This window comes from Calypte anna, chromosome 4A, assembly GCF_003957555.1.
Source record: "Calypte anna isolate BGI_N300 chromosome 4A, bCalAnn1_v1.p, whole genome shotgun sequence".
Taxonomy (NCBI): domain Eukaryota; kingdom Metazoa; phylum Chordata; class Aves; order Apodiformes; family Trochilidae; genus Calypte; species Calypte anna.
In genome coordinates this window covers 1,883,329-1,899,620 of record NC_044248.1, presented here as the reverse complement: position 1 = coordinate 1,899,620, position 16,292 = coordinate 1,883,329, and the positions used below count along the sequence as shown (strand labels likewise).

At 49.6% G+C, this 16,292-nt stretch overlaps 1 protein-coding gene across 2 annotated transcripts in view; it reads right to left on the bottom strand.

Annotated features, from left to right (window-relative positions):
• Nucleotides 1–16,008, bottom strand: part of SHROOM3 (shroom family member 3) — a 44,881-nt gene extending 28,873 nt beyond the window's left edge. For both annotated transcript variants that reach the window (XM_030450241.1, XM_030450243.1), the window contains exons 1-2: nt 15,959–16,008; nt 1,770–1,889 (exon numbers count right to left, since the gene is read on the bottom strand). The gene's annotated coding sequence lies outside the window, so the exon portion shown is untranslated. The remainder of the gene's footprint in view (nt 1–1,769; nt 1,890–15,958) is intronic.
• Nucleotides 16,009–16,292: the final 284 nt, after the last annotated feature.

Genomic DNA, 16,292 nt, shown 5'->3' with positions numbered 1-16,292 from the left:
CTGGGGATACTGCCCTGGCCTCCTTTGTTTTGTGCAGCAGAGGAAATGAGGCAACTGCTGAGCCCATTCTTGGGAGGGTGAGCAGCAGCTGGGCTGCTCCTTTCTGTAGCTGCTGAACTGCAACAGCACCTGAGAAACCAGTCCTGAGCTCCAGGACTAAGGACATTCATTCATCACCCCAAATTTCAGGAAGCGATGGGGACTGCTGACAGCTCGGGTGAGTCTGCAAGAAGTAAACAAGCTGGGGAACTGCTCCTGGTGCTGTGGACAAAGAAAAGGCTGCTGAGTCTGAAATACCCTCCCACACTCAGATTCTTATACATTAAAGCAAGTTCCTGTTTGTAACAAAGCTCCAGCCTGAGTTAAACCGGGATACACGGACACGGCCTCCGAGGCTCCAGGAAACATTGGTTCTGCACCCAAAGGCAAATTAATCCAAGTGAAATGCTAAACTTTGAGGATTCTGCAAAGATCTGGTACCAGATCAACCCCAAAAAGGGATTTACAAAGGGCCTGCACGGAGTAACCCACTGCTATAGGATAGTGGTGGATGCATGGGAGCTCCTGTTCTCATACTGTAGAGTTCTGCACCCCAGTCTGAGATCAATCTCTCCCTGACAGAGTCAGTGTGAGGAGAGACCTCAGCATCCAAAATCTGCTTCAGCCAAGAGACATTTAATTTATGGCCCAAATCCTTATCTGGAGGAAAGCAACACAAATTTAGTGAGGCTGCACACATGGACAATGCAGAAGAGCTGAGCCCTTTCTCCTACTTTTGCAGGGTCAGTGTCTGTCAGCACCTCCACTGGGTCAGTGAGTTTGCTCCACAAGTGCATCCTTGCTGATAAGATCAGAATGTGACTTCAACCTGTGCTGCATTCCCTTCTCAGCTACTCACCCAGGGGCACCAGGCCACTGTAGCTGCTGGACTTCAAATAAGTTCAAGGTCTGGCCTGAAAGCAGTGTTGCCAATATAAGTCTCTGCTTTGACTTCATGGTGCAAATCTCAGAAGACTGAGACACAAAAAAAATCTCTGAGGTCATCCAGATTACCATCTGACTGATGTAAGAGGCTCTTTTGATGCCAGCACAAGCTTTGCTTGAGTAAATGCTGTAGGATTTGGTCACACAACACCAGCTGAGGCACAGCAATTCAGGAAACTGCCTTCTAAAGACATTTTATCATTTAAAAATGCAGATAGGCACTCAGCAGCACTGTCGTGAGTGCCAAACTCCCACTGAAACTCAGACTCAGAAGCAGCCAAGTGCTTTTGGAAAGCCAGACCCCACAGCAGGCTTACCCCACTGCTGTGGAGGTATTTTGGTCCAGCACCTCTGATGCTCTTTGCCACCACTGACAAAAGTTTCTGAGGAGAAAGGACACCTTTTCCAGGACTCCTTCTCAGTCACTCACCCTCAGGCACACTGGCAGCTGAAGCAGAAACTATTTTAGACCCAGCCCTGTGTAGATATTACTGGCATCCAGCAACACTGATGCTTGACTCTAAGCCCAAAAGGTGACTTCACTTCCCTGGCACTGTGCTGAGGGCAAGGAAGCTCTGGGAAAAGGTGGGTGTGAGGTTAAGAAACTGCCCTGGACCTCTTCCACTGCCTAACACCAGAGGCAATGGGGATTCAGGCTGCTCTGTTCCAACATTACTGCCACCCTCACTCCTGCAAGAGGGAAGTGGAGTTTGCCAGCTGCTCTCCAGGAACAGGAGCCACAAAGCAAGCAGAACAGACAGGGACACAGCTAGAGGCATCCTTACCTGGTTTTCAGCCTTAACTTAACTCCTCCCGACCATGTGGCTCTGCTGGGCTGACCCTCAGGGCTCAGGCAGTCCAGGCTGGGGGACAGGATGCTGCATCCCTTTGCTGCATGTGTGTCCCTGTCAAAGGAAACCAAGGCCATGTAAACATCGACATACAAAAAACCCCTCAGCTGTTGTATTTTACATTTAGTAAGGATTTTAGGAAAGCAGGCAATACCCAGACCCAGGGAGCAAGGCAGAGACATCAGGATAGTTTTTTTAAAAGTGCAAAGAAACAGCCACAGAAAGCCACGTGTATCTCTGCTCTCTGCCACGGAGCAGACAGGCTGTGAGAGGGAGAATTTCTCTCCTTTATCCCCTGCCAGTGCCCCTCACCGCAACACGGAGCTGCTTCTCAGGGCAGGAGGGAGATCAGCTGCAGCTGCAGCATCCGTGCCACAGAACTCATTGTCCTCCATCTGCATTTTGGGACTCTAAGCCCCTCAGCATGGAGTTCAGGGGCTCCTCTGTGGGCTGTGCCCTTTCCCCACAGAACCACGGCAGGAGAGCTCAGGAAAGGCTCTGAACACACCAGAGAAAAGCTTAAGAGAAAGGTCCGCACAGTGAGGGCGAGAAAGAGAAGCCTGTCCCCCCCCAAACACACACACACACACACACACACACACACACACCGATATTTCCACAAAATGATCAAAGGAATATTTACCCCGTTCCATGGGCGGCAGGCAGGAATCCCAGAGCCGTGCTGGAAGCATCACTTCAGCTCCTCCCTTCCCCCCGCCCCAGCCCCGGCGGGATCCCGCAAGCACCCAGCGCTCCCGTTTGCGGGGAGAGCTCCGAACCTTCTGCTTCCCGGGGGAACCCCCCGAGTCCGAACCCCCCCGTTCCCCTCCCCTCAGCCCTGGTCCGGCCGTGGCTGCCTCTCGCTGTGTGCTTAGCGGGCATCTGTGCCTGGGGATGGCTGGGATGGCTGGGATGCCATTCCGCTGAGAGGCCACCCCCGGCTTTGTGTGTCCCGCTCCGGCCTCCCCACGTGCTGCCCAGGAATGTTAAACCTCACACCAGGGATGAGATACGGCAGGGACCAGCACCCACACTTTCACCTCCAGCAGGGAAAGCGACCCTGCCGGAACACTCATTTGTTCTGCTGCTTTGGGTTGTTTTTTTTTCTCGCCCTGCTTATCTTCATCCAAGTTTTACCCCGATTCCTGCCTCAGCTGCCTTTTCTTTCCAGGTGACAAAGCTCTGCCACCCCTCGGAGGTGATGTCAAACCTCACATACAAACAAACAAACAAACCAAAAAGCAAGCTCCTGCACCAGCCCTGCCCCACCAGAACACAACTCCTGGGAGCTCCCGAAACTGCTGCCTGCTCCAGAGCACTTTGCTTACTGAGTTCATCATGAAAAAATCCTGATTTTGAGAGGAGATTTCATTGCAAGGTAAAGGACAGGAGACCTGCTACTGATGAGGATTTGAAAGACTGTAAAGAAACAATTTAAAGTACATAATTCTGTAGGCAAAATATATTTATGGCTGCAGGGTTCATAGGATAAAGCCCCCTGTTTAAGGCTTTGTGTGGAAACACCAGAGAGATGGTGCCAGCCCCAGAGAACTGCACTTCTGCCCCTGTCACACTGTCCCTGAGAGATTTCAGTGACAAGGGTCCCCAGAGAGCCCCTGGCAGTGTTTATACACAGCTCAAACACCTGGCAAAGCTGCTTCATCTGATGCTGAAGCCTGAAGAGGTGTCTCAGTGCCAGGGTCCCACCAGAGGGGAAAGGACCTCAGCACAGCACTTCTCTTGACTCTGGGGCAACTCTTGACTCAGGACTCATTCCCACACAAGGGACCTGACACCCTGGCTTGCCAACAAGGCCATGAAGAGAAGACACAGTTTACCTGCAACCCCCTCCCAGGTTGGGGTGACAGGGCCTTGGTCCAAAGGGGAGGACTGTGACCACACCTGGGTGACCTGGCCCTGCAGCCCTGTTTGCAGAACTGATGCCTGTTGGCTCCTCCTGATTTTGAGGGGCAATGCAGAAAAAGGCATCTGGATGTCCCAAAGTGCCACCAGCTGCCAGGGGACTATAACCACCCAAACACAAAGTCAAGGTGATTTCTCCAAGACAGTTCCCAGTGCTGCTTCACCCTGTTTGAAAGCAGATTCTGACATAGTGAAGATCTTTGCCATGTTCCCAGGAGATGCTTAACCCACCTCTGGCAGCACTCACTGTAACATCCCTGTTTGCTCCCTGAGCAGCAGACCTGGGCTCTCCTGAGCTGTACTCCTGCAGTGAGTAAAGCTGCCCAGGTCTTCCTTCTGCTCAGCTATCTCCAAAGTAGCCAGTAACAATATTTAGGACTGGGAAACTGCTCCTGTGCCAAATACCTTAAAAAGAATCATCAGTGTCCTGAGAACTGATGTAAAGAAGTAAGCACCTACAGCTTCCATGTTACCACATCTCTCAGAACTTGAGTTGTTTTTGTTTTCTAAACAAACAAATAAACAAACAAACCAGCTTGTGAAATACATGAGGAAATCCAGAGACAACACAGACTCTGAACTCTGCTGTGAGCAGAGCTTTCTAAGTCACTTCCAAGCATTCCTGTATGGATCCAGGCAGGTCTGTCCCTCTCCATCAGCAGCCAGCAGCAGCAGGAGGGTACCAGCAGCTTGGGTGTTCCCCCTCTCAGTGAGAGACCCCTGCTTGGCAGCATGCATAGCTTTGGGGTTTACCTCACAGAGACAAAGAAACATTAATTAGTGTCTGCACGGGGGTTGTTGTTCAGGGGTAAGAAGGAAATGCAACTGAGTTTCTCCTGAGCCTCTTAAAAAACCTGTAATTACTGAGCTCTGGGTGGAAGGGCCTCAATGAGACACTGAAAACTAATCAGTCAGTCTATAAATAACATCATTAATCAGGGCTGGGGGGGAAGGCAGGAGATGAGGATCCTTCCACCAGTGAAGCAGACACACATGAGAGATGGAGCCTCTGGTGAGAGGGTTAATAAAGACAATTCTTTAACCAAAAGATGGAAACAGCCACCACGGAGCAAAGATGTTGAGGGCCTACCTTGTGTCTTGGCTGTCACCTTCTCCTTAGAGTGAGGGTTTTCCTGCAGCCTGAGCTGTCCCAGAAAGGCTCAGCATGCAGCAGCCCCCAGCCCCCCGGGGATGCTCTTTAAGGTCAGGGCTGCATTTTATTTGGGGATGTTGAAAAATGCCTCCTGGCAATTGCACAGCTAAAAGTACCCCTCACAAGGAGTGGCCTGCAGTACCTCCCCTTGTTATTGTTTCTAGAGCTCCAAAGAAAGAGGCAGAAAACCTAGCACAGCCTGTTGAGAACTCCTTTACTTTCCACCTGAGGCTGGCAGCTGCCTCTGAAATCTTCCCTTTCCTGCAGAGTTCATGTTTAATTATGAATCATTATTTATAACACTGCTTCCATGGTGCCTTTGGTATTTAGCACCACACATGTTAATGAGTAGCTGTACAAAGACACTCTGCTCAGCTCTCCCCTCATCTCAAAATACAGCCTGTTAGGATTTTTGTCCTGATGCTTGCTCAACAAACAGTGAAAGAATACAGTGCTGCAGATTGAAGCCTTTTTTTTTTAAAAGAAAACCCTGCTCCTCTGAAGTTTCACTGCCCCCCAGCTTGGTTACCTCATCCCTGAACTCAGTCACAGTTTTAGGGAGCTCCTTTGCTGCTGACCAAGGCAACTCTGACCTCCCCTGCCTGCCCCATCTGCCTCCTCCTCTGACCTCCTGATACCTGCACACTTGAAACCTTTCATACCATTTATCTTAACCTTCAGGACTCTTCTTTCTCACTTTCTTCAGTCTTCTTTATCCTTATTTATAATCTCCACATTCCACTACAGATTGGTTTCCTAAATCAAGCCCAGACAACCAAGGGGGTGTGTGCCTCTGCCCAGCATATACCCCAAAAATTATGCCTGAAACAGATGACCAATTTCAGCCAAGGTCTGCAGAAATATTTGTTCTCGATTAATTTCATTCCAGAAATATTAAATCTCAATTAATTAAACTCCATCTTTCATAGAGTAGTTGCTCCCTGAGTACTGGAAGCACCATAAATCATTGCTCTCATTGAGGAACCACTGGAGTGAGCTCAGCTGCCTGGCTGAGCAAAGAGAAGAGAGATTTTACACAGGGAAGCAGTACAAAACTCAACTTCCCAAGGTTTTTTCTGCTCAGAGCATTCCTTTTGCAGCACACCAGCCTTACCCTTCTGTCTGCACAACCATCCTGTGCTCTGCTGCTCTGCTTTGTAGTTCCAGGTAGGAGTTAAGGATACAGCTGAGATCATCCATAAACAACACTTCAAACTATGTTTAAAAATGATTAAAGGTCTTTTTTTAATCTTGCAAAATGAGTATTTATCTAATGGTTCCACCTCTCGGAGCCATGGTTATTTATTTCTAACTAACACCAGGTTTGCTGCCACATTAATAGAAGACCTAAGTCCCAGAGGATCAAACCTCCAAATGTTAATAGGTTTAGTAGTTTTTAATGTCTCATTAGGTCTAAGCCCGGTGTTATTCCTAGAGGGAGGATGAAGCATAAATTCTGGTTTTTAAGTCATTCAGGATCAACAGGAGTATTAATAAGCACTATCAGAATGAAATGCTTTCCTAGAAAAATAAGTGCTCACACGCTGTTTCTGACTTTGAAAGCAAGGAACTCCTCTTCAAAGTTCTACAGCCATTTGTAGGCATTTCCTGAGATTTCCCTTTTCCTTTAAATCAGAACATCAGAGGCAACCCTCCTCTCCAATCACAGCCACCAGCACAGCAGGGACACAAGCATCAGAAGTGGTAACAAAGCAGCACTGGGCTCTCCCAGCCAGGCAGGGAGGGTGAGGAAGGAGTTAAGGCTGTGCTGTTTTATCCTTACAGCACCCCACATGTCACAGGGCAGCCTGAGATCCCCAGCTCACCCCTGACACAAGGAGAATTCAGCAGCCTCACCTCTGGCTATCCTCACCCTGCAGGTGACAGGCAAGCTCTGGGTAGCTGATGACTGGAATTAAGTCTCCCTGTGAATGAAAACACTGTCTCCATGAAATTCCCCCCATCTCTTGGCAAACCCTGAGCCTTTCCTGCCTGCCCCGTGCTGTTAAGGAGAGGGCTGCCCAAGCACAGCTGCAGAAGGGCAGAGAGACCACACTCATCCTGGGCACCAACCTTGCACTTTCCTGTGGCCATGCTGCTTTGCAGATCCTCCTGCTCCTCCTGAGGTGAGAAGAGTGGATTGCTTACGTAGTTCTTATTTTGTTACCTCCTGTGGCTGCTCCAGAAATAGTCTGTAATCCACAGATCCGTCACAGAATCTCCTTTGGCTGGAGTGGAAGTGCCCTGAGTGTCAGAGCACAAAGGGCCAGCTCCTCTTCTGGACAAAACACACATGGGGTGCTGAGTCTGTGCTCACGGGACCCCCAGGCTAGGCAAAGAGCCAGGACCAGATGGAAGTGTCTGGAAAAATTCTCATAAATTTAACCAAAACTTCTCCTTGGAGGGCACGGAGCCTGGACTACAGCTTCAGATGAGAAGTCTCTCAGTTCCTTGGTAAAATCTCAAGCCACCCTCACCTGAGATGGGGAAGAGGCAGGTTGAAGCCCACAGGGATGGCAAATTTTAGATGGAGAGATATCCCATCCAAGCACCCATCACTTTCAGGCTCCTTTGTGGCCATGCCAAACACGTGGCATTTCAGGGCACAGAATCCCAGAGGCCAAGAAGGCACTTGGAATTAATTCAGACTCACAGCTTTCCTTCTGGCAGGGCTCTTCACTTATGCAACTCCAGCTTAAAGAACTTCAGTGAGCATTGACCTTCAGGTCCACCCAGAAAAAATGAGGAGAAAGGAGCCCACATTTTGCCTATGCAACACCAGCTCGTCCCACTTGTCCTGTGTTTCTCTGTATATCCTTTTTTTTTTTTTTTTTTTTTTCTCTGAGATTGGATGGGTTTTGTTTGCCCTGACCTCAATCCCACAATCTGGCTGTGTTCTGTTTGCACAGCCCCACACAACCAAGCTGCTCCAGCTCTATACCTGTTTGCAAGCAGAAATCTGAAAAAGGAGTGTTCCCATTCAGTTGGGTTCCTCACTTCATTTGGCCCAGGGTTCTTTGAGAAAATGAACTCCTTCTTTGTCTGGGGGAGAGACCTAATCCTCGTTTTGCCCTGGAGGATTACTGGATACTTAGAAAGGCACTCACATGCACATTTTTGGTTGGTGCCAGATGCATTTGGGCCCACAGTATGGAGCTGTTAGCTTTGCTCTTTAGGTTTGACAAGAGGCATTCCACTGCACCCAGACCTCCAGCCCAGAGACTGCCACCCTTTTCAAGGCACCCTACATGGAGGCTTTTTGCATCAGCAGTCCCCTCACAGCACATGTCAATGCAGTGTGCAGGCAGCCCTGGAGCACTGGGGCTTTTCTTCTGCTCCCAGCCCACCCTCAGAGGGCACAGCTCCCTGCCTGGCCCTGCCAACCAGACCTGGACCTTAGCTGGAAGGAAGAACCTGCAGGGCTGAGAAATTAGCTTTTATCCCTACTCAGTTTCTGGCTTTTTTTGTAATAGAAGTTTATGGTTAGAGTCAATTAGAGCTTAGTGTTGATGCCTCAGTACCACCCAGACTGCCTGCCTGCTCAGGGTGGTATTCACTGCTACATGACAGCTCATTCCTTTGATGATAGGAGTAATAATAATTCCTGTAATAATTAATGCTGCAGCACCAACTCTGCACGTAGCTGTGCTTTGGCTGTCTCTGCACAAGGTGACAAACCCACCTTGTTGCTGGTCTGATTTCCCTCTCTCCATCATGCTCAGGAGCCCTCCTGCTGTTCTCACATGGGGCTGGGATGTGTGCCCTGGGATGCTCTTCCCCAAACCTTTCTAGGATCTTGGTTAATTCTGAAAATCAGTAATTTAGGATGCAGTTCAATGGGAGTAAAAGACTCATCTTCAGCTGGTGTATGTTAGGACACCATGAGCAGCACTCTGCCTGCTCAGGGGAGAACTCATCTGCCCAGGATGTGAGACCTGAGAGGTCACAAGTGCCTTGCTCTGTCACATGGAACCACCACCAAAAAGTGGAGTGCAGTCTGCCCTGCACACTGGCTCTACTTGTAAGTGAAACACTTCCCTGCACCTTGCACTCACATTTATGCCCTTTAGAAAACAAGTGAAAATAGAAGTAAAAATACAGACAAATTGCATTGTTCTACCCCAGAAATAAGAGGACTATCTGTAGCCTTGCTCTTGACCATTACTGAAAACCTCCTGAGTGTTTTCAGAGCCAAGAAGCCACACTGGCCTTTGGGGATGCTGTGGGATTTGCCTGGGGAATCAGAATGTCACCCTCTCCATGGGCTGCTCAGGACCAGAAGGCACTAGTCCATGGAATAACCTTTCAGATCTGTCCATGAAAGGTTGGGATGAAGTCTCTCTGAAGTGCAGAACTGATCAGATCTGTCAGTCAGAGGTGCCCAGAAAGAAAAGCCCATGCAAGGAGAAGGATCATTAACACATCTGTCCCTTCAAGGGACAGGTAAAACACCAGTGTTATCTTTACAGGTTTCAGGGTATCCCAAAGCTGAATCATGCTGATCAGAAGTTATTCTGTATGAATTCCAACATTTAACTTTCCTTACATAACAAAGCACAAGCTGTAAAGTGTAAATGAAACAAAAAAGAAAGACTGGCAGCTCCTCCAAAGAAGGGCAGCTTTAGAAGGAAGCAAAAGTCATACTCCTATAAAACAGGACTGGTTTCCACCTGAGGATCAGGAAAATTCAAAAGGTTCCATGGGAGAAGACTACAAGCCCTCCATGCTGAATAAACTGTTGTTCACAGACAGAGATATAACAAGCAGAAGATTATTTTTCCCAGAATGACTCTTTTGACACTCACCCTTCAGCAGAGTGGTACTTCCCAGACACAGAGGGGCTGTCCTAGGGAGGGATCTGGATGTAGCCCACCTGGGACCTGGCCATGGGGCACAGAGCCCACCTGGAAGGCAACACTGCTCCTCACCAGGACCTTTTCCAAGAGCACACAGGAGCTGGGGCCAGACTTCATCTGCTGGTGCAGTGGTTTGTGTGAACACTTCCTATGTGTTAAAGGCAAACCAAACTAGGTCAGCTCAGACCAGCAATTTAAATGGTTTAAAGCTAAAGATTAAGGGAGTGCTTACACAAACTGTTCCAGTGGCAGATGGGTGAGATCTCTGGCACTGATGAGCAAGCAAGGGCATTAATCTCTTCCTCCACCACAGCTGGATCTCTCTTCCTGGCCTGCAGATGCTATTGCACTTTGAGGAACATGTCCTGAAATTTTACCCTAGAAGTTTTTCCTTTGAAAATATAGATGTTACTGAAGTCAGATGGCTTGTGACAACCTGCTCCCAGTGGCTGGGACTGAGTGACAAGCTAAGTACTTACTTAGAGGGGGCAGAAGAAAGCCTCATATTCACATTTGTCACGGGCATGGTGAACATGCAGCACCAAGAACCAACCCAAACCTACAGCCAAGTTGTCTCTCTGCTCCCTCACCTGGTATTTGTGTAGTGTTTCCTGCGATCCCAGACTTTAATTGCTGTGGCTTGAGGGGTGGAGTGCACTTTACAGGCATCTTCATAGGTGTAGCAATGCCTAACTCCCAGACTATGAACTGCTCCTTACAAGCTGCTTCTCCATCTCACCCTCCCACCTCTTCCTAGACAAATTCCTGAGTCCCTTACTCAACACAGCATCCATTTACTTCCTCAGGACTTCAGCAGGGAATCTCTGCAAGTGAGAAATGAGTCAAGATTGACCAGGGAGGTAAGGATCTGGCCAGCTGCTTTACAAAACACAGTCCCTGCAGCACCTGCAGGGTTATTTTGCACAGAGTTCACAGACTTGCAGCTCTCAGGTCGTCCACAGCCAAGCAGAAGAAGGTTGTTGGGAAGCTCACGTGTGAAATCACTATTCCCCAGTGTGAACACCAGCATCCTCTCAAAAGAAGCCACATCTTCCTTTAGGACATGAAGTGATCCCTAGCCACAGTGTGGATGGCTCTGCTCTGTATGTCAATAGGAAAAAGGGGAGCAATACACACCCCCAGCCCCAGCTTCTCCTCACACACAGGGCATGTTGTGACTGCCCTCATTAAAAAAAACAAAACAAAACCAAAAAACAGCTCCAAAATTAAGTCTTAGTGGAGCCAATCCCAAACACAAATTGTCACTTGAGTCAGAAGTGCCAAACTCTTTCACAGAGCAAAGAGCAAACCCAAATCCTATTAAGCAGCCATCAGAGTCAATATTTATTCTTCACAAATCAGGGACAAGTAGCCTAATAAATGGTGTCAGACTGAGCCTGGTGAGATGGAAGAGGAAGGAGATAGCCTTGGGGAAAGGACATGACATTAGCCAGCATCACCCCAGCAAAACCCTTGGCAGAAACAAGATGAGTTTACTACTCATCAGCCACTTAGAAACTAAGCTCCTTTTTTTGCTCTGCACGGTTTCCAGCTTTGGAAGGTTTGGCATCCTTCACAACAAAGCCACCAGACCCCATAAAATCTTTTCCTTTCAGTCTGCCTCTCAACACACATCTCTCTCTGCTCCAGAGAGGCTTTGTGGGCTGAAGTGCTCTCTGCCCTGACCCAGAGCAGCACCATCCCAGCTCTGGACTGCAGAGCACCAAGCACTCAAATCAGCACACAGGAGAGAGCTCTGGGGCCAAAGATGTCTGCAGAGGAAGACAAACAAATCAAACGATGATTTCACAAGACAAGAGCCACTTCAAACCTTGCAGCTTCCCCTTCTCCCTGGGAGCATTCCTGCCCCTGGGGGGTGGTATACACCGGGCTGCAGGGTATGCTCAGAGCACCGACCCAGGGAAGGCAACCAGCACAGCTTCACTGCTGCCAGGGAGCTCTGCTGAAGGTGCCAGAGCCCAGGAGCAGACCCAGCTTTCCCCTGCATCACGTTGGGTAAACAGAGTGATGATGCCATGGCTTTCAACTGATGTAGCTCAGGGAAGATATCTGGATTTATATTTGCCCCCTCACTTGAGACAAAGGCAACATTTTGGTTTTCTTCCTGCACTGTTTCTAGGTCTTCTTTCACCCCTGTGTATTCTTGTTCCTTTTCAGTGCTTGCTACCCCATTCCTTGCCCTCTGGGAGTTAATAATCTGCCTGGAACAGCCAGGACCAATATATACCCTTCACTGACAAAATGCTGGGAAATCTGCTTGAAAACACCTTGTGAGCTGCAGCACACTATGGTTTCCTTTTCCCTGCCTAGACAAGAGAACACAACACTAAGAAAACCCCACTCCAGGCCTGCTCTTTCCCTCAGGGCTGTAGCTCAGTCTTTAGAGCTATGCCTTACAGGACAGATTTGCTCTCATCCACCCAAACTGCCACAGCACAATTTGAATGCAGCCATCTTGCAGAGATGGAGCTGTTCTGTGTGTTGGACATCAGTTATCATCACGTACTTCACTTAAATTAGTCTGAAATGGAGTCTGTCTCCAGCCTGGAGCCTCTCTGTAACTGCAAAGGAATCTGCACCCTCTGTAACACACCAGAGAGGATCAGGTCACTGCTGGGGAGCACTTGGCACAGCTATTTTTATTGTCTGCCCAAATACTTCTCTCTGACACCTGCTTTAAGTTGCTGAAAGAACAGTAAAGAATAGTAAAGAGATTATTTTTAAAAGCAGCTACACTGCTAATCCATAAGGAACTGTGTCCTCCTAACTTTTGGACATTTCTCAAATTTTTGCCCTAGTTGCTAGGATGCTGGAGGCATTCTGAAGTCACAACATGATGAAATCCAATCAGGGTGCAGTGGCTTGGGTTCATTTTGGTCAGATTCCTCTTTCAAAGGCACAACCCCACCCTTCTGATCCTTCTCCCTACCACTAGAACACAGCCGCCGACTGCAGTTGCTGCTCCATCAAAAGAACACCCAACCCTCTTCCATCCAGAACAACTGATGACTGAAACGTGTCAGGTTTCTTCAAACCCAAAGGAAAGTGACACTAATTCAAGCACTGGTAAAATGTAAAGCATGAGAGAAGTGACTCTCAGCTGAATGCAAGCAAGGATGCATCACATCACAGCCAGCCAAGCTTTCACTCCACTTAAACTTGGTCAAGCAGAGTGAAAATCACCCCCTTACATCACCCCCTCCAACATACACAGTCTGCTCTTAAGTGTCTCTTCTTTCCACCTGGGTACCAGCAAGTTTTAGACATTTATATCCTTTTGCAGCTCTGGCTTTTTTGGAGTGCATCATCTATTTTCAGCCCTGCACTTGACCAGAAAAGGGAAGTGTTCACCAAGGTGTGCATGCAAACCAACACTTCACAGCCACCTCAGGAAAATGGCCCTTGGGGGACATCTCTGTTGCACCCACAAGAGAGAGGACCCTGTGGTGACAGGAGAAGGGTGACCACCCTCTGTTTGATCACTGTCCTGGAGGCTGTGGAGATGGCTGGGGCAGCAGGAGGCTGTGAAATCCTTCTTCTGGAGCAGAGTCAGGGCTTGTCTAAAACTGGTACAAGAATTAGGGAAACACTCTCATTGTCCCTCCCCTGGTTTACAGGAGTTTAGCCCAGCTCTAGGAATTGTTCATTCAGGGCAATACACTTTATCCCCACTGTGCAGCTTGCTTGTATGCCTGCTGGTATAAAGGTGGTCTTTGTGTGTGGCCAGACTCAAGACTCCCTACTGCACTCTTACAGGAATCCAGAGCACAAACAACCTTCTACTTGGGGACATTCATGAATAAGCATTTGTAATGGGCAATTAGTACTTAATTTCAAATGTCTGACCTGTCACAGATTTGGGGCTAGGTCTGCAGGGAGCAAAAATGGGCATCATTCCATTTCCACTTTGGTAACAGGTTTTTCTTCCCAGCATCCTGAGCATCTGAAAGGCTGGTGTTACACTCAGTGTGGCTACAGCAGGCCTGATCTTGCTGACCAGAAGCCATTCTCTCCTGTCACACCCATTAAAGTCAGCCAGCTTGATACTGACAGCACTGAGAACTCATCACAGTAGCTCTGCTGTAACCCATGCTGAGAGTCAAGTCAGCAGAATTCAGGTTTAAAATTGAGTGTGTGTTGAACTGGGGCCTCCAAAACAAGGGTTCACCCTTCTTCCTACAGCCATAACACCATTCCAGAAGCAGAAGTACTGTGGTGTCCAACTGGATGTTCAAAAGCCATTGAGCCAGTTACCAAACACTCAGTGCCAGCCCCACTAACTTGGTCTAAACAAATGTTAGTTGGCCAGGCTAGGAATTCTGGTGGGAATCAGACAGGACTAGGGAAGAGTGGCATTATAAAATACCCCATCTGATGTCATTTCTGCCACTTACACTGCCACTGAGGTGAGGAAGCCCAGGAACGGACCAGGCCCCACTGTGCCAGATGCTCTGCACACATAGGAGTGAAGGATGATTGCTGACCCAGCAGGCTCACCATTAAAGTAGGGTCCTCCCTAACCCAACAAACACATAAAGGATGTTTTTTCACTGCTGCTCCCTCAGCACCCTTCCTGAGTCCATCTGCTCACCAGTGCTGATTACATCCTGCTGCAAGAAGCATGATTTTTCTCCCATTGCTGCCAGGAGCTGGACTGCTAGGCAGCAGGAGAAAGGCTTTACATCACACCACTATTTTCATAAAATATCCAGGCTCTGCTCCTTTGCCACCTACTGAACACAGGGACATCTGATGAGGCTGTTGGCTGCTGCAGAATCACAGCCTGCCTGTCACCCAGAAGCAGGACTCCCACCTGCTGTGGTCACAGACCTCTCTTCTTGGCAGAGTGATGCCAAGGAGGCTGGACCTGGCTGTACGCAGCAATGTTTTATACCTAAACTCCTGCCTGCTGATCTCTGGAAGAAAAGCCTCAGTGATTATTAAATGACAGCCTCAGCTTTCCCAGAAAAATTACAGTAATCCTTACTTCAATCAAACTGAACTTCCCTTCTTCAATTTAAGAACCAAGGGTACCAAGCACCATTCAGTATGGGCCAACAAATTCCCAATCCTCTAAATCCCCATATTATAGAACTGCAGGAGCACCTCTATCCCAAGTGGGGACTGGCCAAACCTCACTTCTCTTAGTCAAAGGAGCTTTAGGACATTCCTTTTTCCCTAACAGTTCATGTTGGATCAGAGGAAAACCTTGACAAGTACCTTGCAAGACCTGAGAAAATACACCAGGCTGCTGGGACTCACCCACTGGGCAAAGGAGGACAAAACATGACTGAGGTTTGGGGTGAAAAATGCACATGCTTTGAAGGGTGCTGTTGATGTCACTTTATGAGCAGGGAGCACGGAACAGATAGAAAATTTAAGGCTACATATAGGCAGAATATGCAGGTCAGTCTTTAAAAGGCTTTATAGCAGGGACTGAGAGAAATGGAGCTGTGGGTCTTCTGTGGGTAGAAGAAACTAAGGAGAAAATTGGAGTGAAGGCAAACGAGGTCTGTCAGTCACATTCCTCCTAAATATCCAAAGATGCTGTCTGATAATGTTACATCTGAATATAACTGTGTGCTTAACCATTTTAAGGAGTCAGTGGGTCACCCCAGCCGGCTGAGAAAACTTCTTTGGTTCTGCCCCAGTCTGTCAGGGGGAGGTGTGTGCCTCACAACACCGCAACAGCCACGCAGTGCGGGCAAAGAGGAAACCTCCTGCTGCTGACATGGCCAGCGATTTCCCTGGGAGAAAGTGGAAAAGGGATCCCTCAAACACCGCATCCCTCGCCCAGCAGCCAGGCAGCCGGATGATGCTGTCCTGGAGGAAAAAAACCCCACAAAGATGGGTTTGAAACCACACCTGGAGAATCCCTGTGAGCACTGAGCTCCCAGATGCGGACAGAAGGCTGATCCTGCAGGCTTTCTTCCCAAAAACACCGAACAAGAAGCCAGCACCTGGGACGGGACGGGGGGAGCCGCCTCCCTCGCCCTCCCCGGGGAGGCTCCTCCGGTGCCAGCCGGGCTCCGGGGCCACCGCCCCTTGTTGCCCGCCTTGCCCTGCCCGCCCTCGGCCTCACCGGGGCTCGGTCTCCGTCCACAACGCCGCCCCCAGCCGCTCTCTCCCCCGCCGTCCCCCGGTTCCCCGCCGGCAGATCCCGCACTCACCGTGCTCGGGGCTCCGGTAGCTCCCGGCGGCGGCCCCGCGATCGCAGCCCCGGGCGAAGGCTCCGAATCCCGGCGGCAGCAGCAGCGGCTGCGTCCGCCCCCGGCAGGTGCCAGGGCGGGCAGCCCGCCCCCAGCACCGCCCCGCCGGAGCCCCGGGGCCGGACCGAGAGAAGCGGCCTTGCCGGGGGCCGGCGGGAGGGCTGCGGCCCGGAGCCTTCCTCAAAGTCTTGGTGCGGGGACTCCCCCCTCGCTTCCCGCCTCCCGCCTCCCCTCAGCACCCGCGCTGAGGAAGCGAGGCCGAGGGGCAGCCCGCGGCCCGGCACAACCACCGCAT